Source organism: Conger conger, chromosome 14 (assembly GCF_963514075.1).
Source record: "Conger conger chromosome 14, fConCon1.1, whole genome shotgun sequence".
NCBI lineage: Eukaryota > Metazoa > Chordata > Actinopteri > Anguilliformes > Congridae > Conger > Conger conger.
The window spans coordinates 15,948,858-15,959,393 of record NC_083773.1 but is presented as its reverse complement, the minus strand read 5'-3'; the positions used below and the strand labels follow the sequence as shown (position 1 = coordinate 15,959,393).

The 10,536-nt window shown below is 48.1% G+C and overlaps 1 non-coding gene and 1 pseudogene across 1 annotated transcript; both read right to left on the bottom strand.

Moving 5' to 3' along the window:
• Positions 1 to 8,414: 8,414 nt before the first annotated feature.
• LOC133110787 (5S ribosomal RNA) lies at positions 8,415 to 8,533 on the bottom strand (annotated as a pseudogene).
• A 140-nt stretch (positions 8,534 to 8,673) lies between these two features.
• Positions 8,674 to 8,792, bottom strand: LOC133110784 (5S ribosomal RNA). Its single transcript, XR_009704922.1, has one exon. It is a non-coding gene; the product is annotated as a 5S ribosomal RNA (ribosomal RNA).
• Between the last annotated feature and the right edge of the window lie 1,744 nt (positions 8,793 to 10,536).

Here is a 10,536-nt window from a genome sequence, read left to right as displayed (position 1 = left end):
CACTCCTTCTCCACGGTGCTGTAGTTGCTCTCGTGCATTAACAGTTTCCGGCTGATGTAGGTTATGGGGTGCTCCGTTGCATCCTGTATCTGTGATAGGACGACTCCCAGTCCTGTCTCTGAGGCGTCCGTCTGTAAAACAAATTCCTGGGCAAAGTTAGGGGTGGTTAAAACGGGTTCCTGGCTCAGGGCCACTCTCAGGTCCTGGAAGGCTTGGTCCGCCTCCTCAGACCAAGCCTTCCAAGGCTTGGTCCTTTTTCGTCAGTTCGTGCAGTGGGGCTGCTCTCGTGGCGAAGTCCCGGATGAACTGCCTGTAATAGCCCACTAACCCCAGGAACGCCCAGACTTGCCTCTTGGTGGTGGGTCGTGGCCAGTGAGCGATTCCGTCCACCTTCCGGCTCTGGGGTCAAACACATCCTCGTCCCACCGTGTGGCCTAAGTAGTCGGCCTCCTCCAGACCCAGGCGGCATTTAGCGGGGTTAGCAGTTAGCCCGGCCTCCTGGAGGGCCCTCAGCACGGCCTCCAACCTCCTCAGGTGGCTCTCCCAGTCAGCGCTGTGGATCACAATGTCATCCAGGTAGGCGCCGGCATACTCCCTGTGTGGCCGTAGGATCTTGTCCATCAGGCGTTGGAAGGTGGCGGGGGCTCCATGGACTCCAAACGGCAGCACACGGTATTGGAACAGACCATCTGGGGTGGCGAAGGCCGTCTTCTCCCTCGCCTGCTGGGTGAGGGGTACCTGCCAGTACCCTCGGGTAAGGTCTAGAGTGCTGATGTATCGGGCTGGTCCCAGCTACTCAATCAGTTCATCTACCCGGGGCATGGGGTAGGCATCATACTGGGACATTTCGTTCAGTTGCCTAAAGTCATTACAAAAACGCCAGCTGCCATCTGGTTTTGGCACTAGCACGACCGGGCTGGACCAGGCACTTTGGGACTCTTCGATCACCCCCAAGTCCAGCATCCTTGCCACCTCCCCCCGGATGGCCTGCCTTCTAGCCTCCGGGATCCGGTAGGGTTGCAGTCGTACCTTCTTCCCGGACTTGGTGACGATGTCGTGGTGGACCAGGGTTGTCCGGCCCGGGAGGGGGAAAACACGTCCGTGTGTCGGCTCACCAACTCCCGGAGGAGTTGGTCAACAAATTTACATGGTATTTTTGGAGGGTGTGTCTCCTCCCTACCTGTCTTATGGTGTAGTTGACTGGCCCTACCTTGGCCACCACCTCATAGGGCCCATGCCATTTGGCCAGGAACTTACACTCATTGGTGGGGATCAGGACCATTACTTTGTCTCCGGGCCGGAACTCACGCACCTGGGCATTCCTGTTATACAGCTGGGCCTGCTCCGCCTGGGCCTGGGTCATGTGCTCCCGGACCATCGGCCAGATTCTCGCCATCCGGTGGTCCATGTCGACCACATGCTCCACCAGGGAGCACTGTCGGGATGGCTGCTGTTCCCAGGCCTCCTTCGCCAGGTCCAACAGGCCCCGGGGTCGCCTCCCGTAGAGTAGTTCGAAGGGGGCGTAGCCGGTAGATGCCTGGGGGACCTCACGGATAGCAAACAGCAAATATGGCAGTAAGTGATCCCAGTCCTTACTGTCGGTGTCGATCATCTTTCTCATCATCGCCTTCAAGGTTTTGTTGAACCGCTCCACCAAGCCGTCGGTCTCAGGGTGGTAGACCGAGGTCCGTAGCTGCTTAATCTGGAGCAGGCGACACATCTCCTTCATCACTCCAGACATAAAGCATGACCCCTGGTCAGTTAGAACCTCCTCCGCTATCCCCACCCGGCTGAACAACAGGAAAAGTTCCTTCGCGACACTTTTCCCTGTCGCGGCCCGCAATGGCACGGCCTCAGGGTAGCGGGTGGCGTAATCCAGGATCACCAGGATGTAGCGGTGGCCCCGGCTGGACTTGGGTAGGGGTCCCACTATGTCCATGGCTATCCTGCGAAATGGCTCATCTATGATGGGGAGGGGTATTAGGGGGTTTCGGTACGTCACCTTCGGGCTGTGCAGTTGGCACGTCGCACACTTCCGGCAATAGTCCTCGACGGCCCTCTTGACCCCCGGCCAGTAGAACCGGGACAGGATCCTCTCCTGGGTCTTCTCGCGCCCCAGGTGCGCCCCCAGCAGGTGAGTGTGGGCAAGATACAGGACCTTGGCGGTGTGGGTCTGGGGCACCAGTAGTTGCTCCACCTTCTCTTCGTTAACCCTACAAACCCGATATAGGACCCCGTTCTGGACTTGAAAGTAGGGTAACGCCGGCCTACTCACCCCCTCTTGTGGGACATAGGCGGCGGTTTTCCAGGCCGGTGCAAGGTTGGGGTCTTCCAGCTGGGCAGCGCCAAAATCCGTTGGGGCCCTTTCTGCCTCTGGTCGGAATTCGGAAAATTCCCCAGTGCTGCTGGGCTCGGCCGGCGGTGGGGTCGGGCCCTCCGGGGTGGTGTCTGTGGTTCCCGTGGGGGGTTGTGATGTCAGTCTTTTCATTACTGGGGTTGGGGTCTCCTCCGCGTCACTCTCCCCGGACGGGGCTACCCAGACCGGGTGTGGCTCCCGGTGGCCCCTACGGCGGGTTCGGGTGGTGGTGGTTGGCCTCTCCGCTGTCGGCCTCTCATCCCAGTAGGTACGGAACAACGGGCAGTCTCTCCCCAACAACACCCCCACTGGCAAATTTTCTACCACCCCCACCTTCCCTGTGAATTGCCCCCTAGGGGTGATTATGGTCACCTCGGTGGTGGGGTAGTGTCGCACGTCACCATGGATGCAGGTGACGGCGATTGTTTCGCCTCGCCTCTCTCCCGCTAGGGCGGGCCTCACCAGCGTTATGGCGCTCCCCGAGTCCAACAGGGCCTCGGCGTCTTGGCCCCCGATCCGGATGGGTATTCTCGGGGCGGCCGTGCCCTGGTGAGCCCAGCACGTGGTGAGGTAATGGCAGGGTCGGCCACTCTCTGGGGCGGTGGCCATGGATTCCTCCCTGCCGGGGCAGTCTCGGCTCAGATGGCCCTCCCGGCCGCAGGCGAAGCACCGCCTCATCTCCCTCCTTCGGGCAGCCTCCCCCCGGTCGTCCTCTTTCCACTGGGGTCTGCTCCGAGGTTCAGGTCGGTTTTCGTCATCCGGATCACCTCCTGCGCCACCTGGTGGTTCTCAAGGAGCCTGATCAGGCTGTCAATGGTCCGGGGCCCCTGCTGGGCCACATATCTGGGCCCGCACAGGGAGGGAGGAGTCATATCCCCACCAATGGAATCTCTGTGCCCGGGCTGGTAGGCTGTAGCCGTACTGGGCTAAAATGGTAGCCTTCAGGGTGGGGTAGTCATGAGCCTCAGCTTTCTGGGCCTCCCCGCTGAGAAACGGAGCCAGGATAGAGCCCCAGGCATCGCGGGGCCATTTTTCCAGGTGTGCCGTCCGTTCAAAGGTCTCCAGGTACGCCTCGACCTCGTCCTCCGGCGTCTGCTTCAGCAGCACATCTTTGGGAGCTCTGGGGGATGTGGCTGACCCAGCCTTCTGGCACAGTTCTGCCACGGCCTTCTGCAGGGCGCCTTGGGAGCGCAGTAGGGCGTTCATCGCTTCCTCCATGGTCACTGGGTCTGACCTTACTTTCGGCCCGGTTCTCTCTCGTGGTAGCTCGGTTCACCTTGCCTGCATCCTCCACCATATGTGGCGAGCCGCTGGTTGAGAGAGAGAGAGAGAGAGAGTAAAATTGGTGCAAAACAAGGATTTTATTTGTTTTACACGTGCCTTCCGGGCACTATCCAGCTATTCAGCCCAGCCAGGTACTTTTCTTGTCAAACAAATCAAAATCAAAAAGGAAAAATCCAAAAACTCAAAAAGGAAAAAAAACGGAAAAAAAGTAATCGGCCAAAAAATTAGGGGCGCGGGAATTCGGTTCGTCCTTCCTCCGTACTTGGGATTAGTGCGATTCCTGCGGCGTTCCGGCCGCCTAGTCGTCCGCCTGGGAGGCTCCGTTCTGGGTGCATAGAGGGAGAGATTAGCGGGGTTAGGGGGGTGGTGGTTTCCTCACGTGAGTCCTCGCGGTTGGAGGTTTCGTTTGCGGAGATTCGTTTGTGCCACTGGCTCTCTCATGGTACGTCCAGGCTCTTTCCGCTTCTCTTGCGGCTGGTTTAGCTCGGGGTTCAGTAGTTAGGGTTTTACTCCCTCGGGCTCCGGGTAACCCTCCTCCGTCATGAGCCCCGCTTGGTGTTTGTTCTCTCCTTTTAAATGCTGCCACTCCCTTCCGCGAACTCGGCGCAGCTGTGCCTGTTTAATTAGAGGAGGTTAGTAGTTTCCCCTCACATTCCGCACGCGTCTCGCCTCGGGCCCGCTGTCCTTGGTGCTGATACTCCTCCCAGCCTCTCTCCAAGGTGCCGCTCTTAGACATGTCAGGGGAAAATATTCAAAGTTAATTATTTTCCCAAGCGCTTGGCGCCGGCGCACTGGCTGTTCGACCCCAGTGGTGTACCGATCGCAGGTCGGGCCACCACAGCAAATAAACCCAAAAAGACTAAAACAGTCCCATTAATAAACACAGCCAAATGTTTAACTGTGTGGTAAAATATACAACTTGAAAACATTACAAAGGTTATTTGAATAAAATATTTGCCATAGGCGGCACGAATGGTGGAGTGGGTAGCACTGCCGCCTCACAGCAAGGAGGTCCTGGGTTCGAATCCCCGTCGGCCGGGGCCTCTCTGTGTGGAGTTTGCATGTTCTCCCCGTGTCTGTGTGGGTTTCCTCCGGGTACTCCGGTTTCCTCCGACAGTCCAAAGACATGCAGGTTAGGCTGATTGGAGAGTCTAAATTGCCCGTAGGTATGAGTGTGTGAGTGAATGGTGTGTGTGCCCTGCGATGGACTGGCGACCTGTCCAGGGTGTATTCCTGCCTTTCGCCCAATGTATGCTGGGATAGGCTCCAGCCCCCCTGCGACCCTCTTCAGGATAAGCGGGTTAAGATAATGGATGGATGGATGGATGGATATTTGCCAGACATTTACAATTGACAAAAATCACTTCTGGTATTATACATATACTATAATGTAGAGAATTAATGTACTTTATTTTGTAAAGCATATGCACAGTACTTAAACTTGCATATAAATATAATTGGTATATGGAGATCGCACATTAATATGCCACGTGTGCATATGGCATATTGGTGAACGCAAACACCGATAAAGACATTATAGTATGAGACATATATTTTCTGAGTTTTTCTTTCAATCCTTCTGCAATCTCTCATCAATCTCTCATCAAGCACAAGAGGGAAAGTTGTGCCGCTGTCTTCAATATTGGGTGTCATACTCTTTGCTGTCTTTGTGTTTAGCAAGGTAACAATTATGCCTGACAGGTCAGTAAGGTACATGAATATTCTTAAAAATATAAAAAACCTAAAGAAGAAAAAAACATACCTAAATAAAAATGCCTAAATGACAGCAAGTGAAATTTACAGATTCTAGCAAGCCTTCTGAGCCTTGCACACACTAATAGGAATGTAAAACCAGGGGTCTCAAGTCTCATCAAGCACTAATGTTTCAAAAGGTTATGCAACCTTTTGCTTATTTGCTTGCCAGGGGTAATTTCTGAGTGAACAGTGTTCTCTATGCTACGAATTAGGTCACATGGATACTGGCCTAAAATCAGACTACCACACCCCCAGCACCACCCTATAAACCACAAGCAGCCTATAGAAGGAATGGAAATTTGTACTCAGTTTGAAAAACCCTTCCTCCTTGCTTCCTGTCTCTTGACCCCTTTGCTTGAAAAGCCTCTGATCTACTGCAATGTAAACTCACCGCACTCAACCATAACTTCATTGGTCTTGCTCTTCACCTCGCCCTTCAGGCCCTTTTCACTGGCCTCTTCTTCTTCTTCTACTTCTTCTTCTTCTTCTTCTTCACCTCACTGGGCTGAAGGAAGGAGAGCAGAGGGACTTCTTTTCTGAACCATGTTAATTTCAGGGTTCAGATGCAATGCAATCCCCCAGGATCTGTCAGGGGAGGGTGACCGCACACATTAGCAGATAACAGGACTGCCACTACTGGAGTCTGAACAGGATCGAGCTCAATCATGAAACATCATGGCATTGCGGCCTCTGTTGCAATCAATAAATTGACAATGCTACCAATTAACAACAATTTCTTGTTTGGAACAACTTTAACTGGCAACATAAAAACTTGCATAAGGTAGCTGTTTAGCCAATTAATTGAACATTGACTTGGTTGTAGTCAATTGACCAAAGTCAAATTTTCTCCACACCTGGCAGCAGCATTGATACAGTGTAGAAATGCAGTACTGATGGTCATATTTGCACAATGTCACCATAGAATGTCATGACTACGTATTTGAAAAGCAACTTCTCGTCATCTGTTTATAGGGGTGAACTACTCCGGTTAATTTTTCTCAGTCTGTAATTGTACAGAGTAAAATTTCACAAAAGCCGTATAAGGTTCACGTTAAAATTGTAGAACTGTAGCATTAGGCAATGATGCAGCAAATTAGAGTCCAACATTGTTGCTATTATTGTTATTATACCTGCAGTTTAGCAGCAATACTGGCAACAAAACACTTCCTATAATTTGGTATCAGTCTTTCAAATCACAGTGGAGGAATGAGAACCCACTCTTATTTGCAGAACTTTTTTAATTCAGACAAATTGGTAGGTTTTTGAGCATGCTTCAGATCCTGCCACAGCAACTATATTGGGTTCATATCAGGACTTAGGCCACACCAAAACTTTCATTTTGTTTCTTTTCAGCTATTCAAATATGGACAGGCTTTTGTGTTTTGGGCCATTGGCTTGCTGCATAACCAAATTACACTTGAATTCCCTTCAATAATAGCAAGTCATCCAGGTCCCGAGGCAGCAAAGCATCCCCACAACACCACACTACCACCACCACATTTGACTTCTGGTACAGTATGATGTTCTTACTGTGAAATGCTGCATTTCCTTTGCACCATACATAATGGGACCAGTCTCGTCCAAAAGTGCATGAATCCCATTTTGTTTCTTTCTAATTGTGAAGTCAAGCCTTAACGGAGTTCTTTGGATTTTCTTATGTGAATCCTGGATGAGTTTCTGCAGAGCCCTTGGAGAAATTTGGGCATGCCGGCCACTCCTCGGAAGATTCACCACTGTTCTAAGTGTTCTCCCAGAAGTGTTCTCTAAGTGAGTCCCAGAGCCTTAGAAATGGCACTTTTTTTCTGATGGCTTTTGGAATTTCCTTTGGTGGTGGCGTAGTGTGCTTGTAGAAACTTTCTGGTAACTTCACTCTGATGGTAAGGTTTAACATGACTGAAGTTTAGATTCAACTGGGCAGGCTGCAACTGGTTGATTGAGTAAGGGGGCAATTGCTTTTTCACATGGGTGATATGGGTGTTTGACAACATTTTTCATTAAATAAATGAAATAATAATGTGTTTTGTATGTACCCAGTTTCCCTTTGTTGAATATTTCATTTTATTTAAAGGTCTGAAACCATTCAGGATGATAAAAATGCAATACGAGAAGAAACCAGGAAAGGAGCTAATACTTTTTCACAGCACTGCACAAAGATGATTAGCAAATGACACACTGCAACAACACAAAGGCAAAAAAGGAACACATTGCTGAGAAAGCCATGCATAATATAATGTAGGCAGGACAGTAACTTGTCCTCAGAGGACCCAAGGAATTGACTGTCACTTACATTGACGAAGGGGACGATGAACATGACGATGGCCAACTCCAACTGTGTGTTCTTTATAGGGTTCAGAAGTGCCTGCTAGGACACACACACACACACACACACAGACAGACAAATAAACAAATACACAACAGCATAGATATACAAACATATACACAGAGCACAAACAACATTTAAAAAAAAAAATAATTCAGTCAAATTAATTCAAAGGCATCATAAAATCAAAGCAAACAGACAGAAAAATGCAATTGAAACTTTCATTAAACATCAAGTTTTTTCATATTATTGTGGTATTCTTTGAACCATGCTATAATAATCCTGTAGTAATTAGGTACAAAAGAAACAGTGCTAAGTGGTAAGAAGTGGGAAGTGGGAATTAGATTCAAGGCTACAGTGGTGGGTTTTGCATTAGAACACAGATCATATTTTCTCAATTTTCTCAGTTGAGTTCACATCCAGTCATTCAGAGACATGTTCACCTCCATGCCAATTCACAGACGACATAGGTTCCGCAATACACCTTGGCTAGTTTGAGGATTAATATGCACTTCTTACAGCTAGCTTGCTAAGAACATTATTCAATCATGTGATGACAAAAGCGATGCCAGTCACCGAGAGCTCTCATGAATAAACGCCTAGAAACAAACTTCGTATAATGTTTTTTTTAAGTAAGTAAGTTCGTTATTTCAAACAATGTCCAAAATACGATTATTTACATTGATTTCGCTGGTAAAATGCTCACAGCACCTGGTATTCCCAGGCGGTCTCTCATCAAAGTACTAACCAGGCCCGACATTGCTTAGCTTCCGAGATCAGACGAAATCGGGCGTTCTCAGCGTGGTGTGGCCGTAAGCGATGTCTGGGTAGTCACCGAGAGCTCTCATGAATAAACGCCTAGAAACTAACTTCATATAATTTGTTTTTTAAGTAAGTAAGTTCATTATTTCAAACAATGTCCAAAATACGATTATTTACATTGATTTCGCTGGTAAAATGCTCACAGCACCTGGTATTCCCAGGCGGTCTCCCATCCAAGTACTAACCAGGCCCGACGTTGCTTAGCTTCCGAGATCAAACGAGATCGGGCGTTCTCAGCGCGGTGTGGCCGTAAGCGATGTCAGGGTCGTCACTGAGAGCTCTCATGAATAAACATCTAGAAACTAACTTCATATCATTAGTTTTTTAAGTAAGGTTGTTATTAGTGGAGCTGCACTTGTATTAAATAGCAGGAAAAGGAGTACAACATCAGTAACCTGATGCACCACTGTTATTAGTAGTAGTGATATTTCTGCACGGCAAATCATTTACTTATAGATGTAATAGTGTAATAGAAAAACAACAGACCCAACTGTCATGACATGCATGCTGCGTGTTCTGAGTAATTGACACATTCATTGAAAAGGATTGAAGTAATGAAGTGGCCAACTAAATCCCCCGACCTCAACCCCATTGAAAGCTTGTGGGTTGACATTAAAAATGTGGTTTCTGAAGCAAAACCCAAAAATTCACAGGAACTGTGGAATGTAGTCCGTTCATCCTGGGCTGAAATACCCGTTTCTAGGTGCCAGAAGTTGGTCGACTCGATGCAATACAGATGCGCAGCAGTTATTAAAAACAATGGTAATGCAACTAAATATTAGTTCAGTAATTTAAAGTGAAGTTAAATCTTGAATAATTTCTTCAGTTTATACAGTCATAATGTTCGAGTTTGCAGAGAAAAATGTCGACACTGCCGTTTTTTTGACAGATTAATATTCCTTTTCTTTGCTTCCTGTAAAATAATAACGCAGACTTTATCAAATTTGTTAATGCTTTGATTTGGAATTGAATGTGTAATGTTTCCACTACATTTGAAATATGGAACTAAAAGCTATTAAAAAATAGTTGCACTTTATTCACTTTTTTTAAATGCACTGCTATTTATTTGAACACAACTGTATATTGTAGAACTACTGTGGAAAATCTGTCTCTTAAAAACTGCCAAAGGAAACTATACCACAAAAAGCAAACTGATTACTAATTGTTTAAGCTTTTGAATGACAGACACTACAGAATCATTTTCATATCCATTTGAACTCCCTCACCTACTTCCACTGCGGGATGAGCAGGACCAGAACAATGACGACCTTCTCAAACATCATGAAAAACACCTTTGACACTATGTCATTGTCCTCTGCATGGTAAAGCACCATCCAATGAGCTTCCAGCATTTGATGGAATCTGAACAGATAATATGTTTCTGTACATGCTGTATGCTGTCAGCAGTCACATGATCAATAAGGAAAGTAAGCCAGTTACAGATGCAGCCATACAGGCCCAGGCCATAACACCCTCACCATGTTTCACAGATGAGGAGGACAGATCTATGTATGCTTACATAGCGCTCTTCCATGGTCTACCAGGTCATTTGCTATTGCTCACCTCCTCAGTGTGCTTGCTTCATAACTATGTACCAAACAGTTGACTCTGACACACTCCATGTTTTGGCTACTGTTTATAATTTTGATTTACTCCAATTTTACTCATTTAGCCTGCTTTACTGGCATTGCCACTTCATTAGTCCTCATGTAGAGAGACAACTGCAACATACTAGAATGAACACATTCTAGAAAGAACTCTAGATCTTGCCTTACCTTTCTTGTGCATTAACTAATGATGTGATGACACACAGCTGGCCAAGAAACAGCTGAACAGTCAATTGAGCTGAAGATTGCTGCAGTACAGGCCTGGCAGAGCACCACTGGGGATGCAACGAAGTATGAAACAAGATTAACTTTAGTTACATAACATGAATATGTCCCATGGAGTATAGAGCCAAAATGGAGTACAGAGCCAAATCAACAAAAAATATATCTTT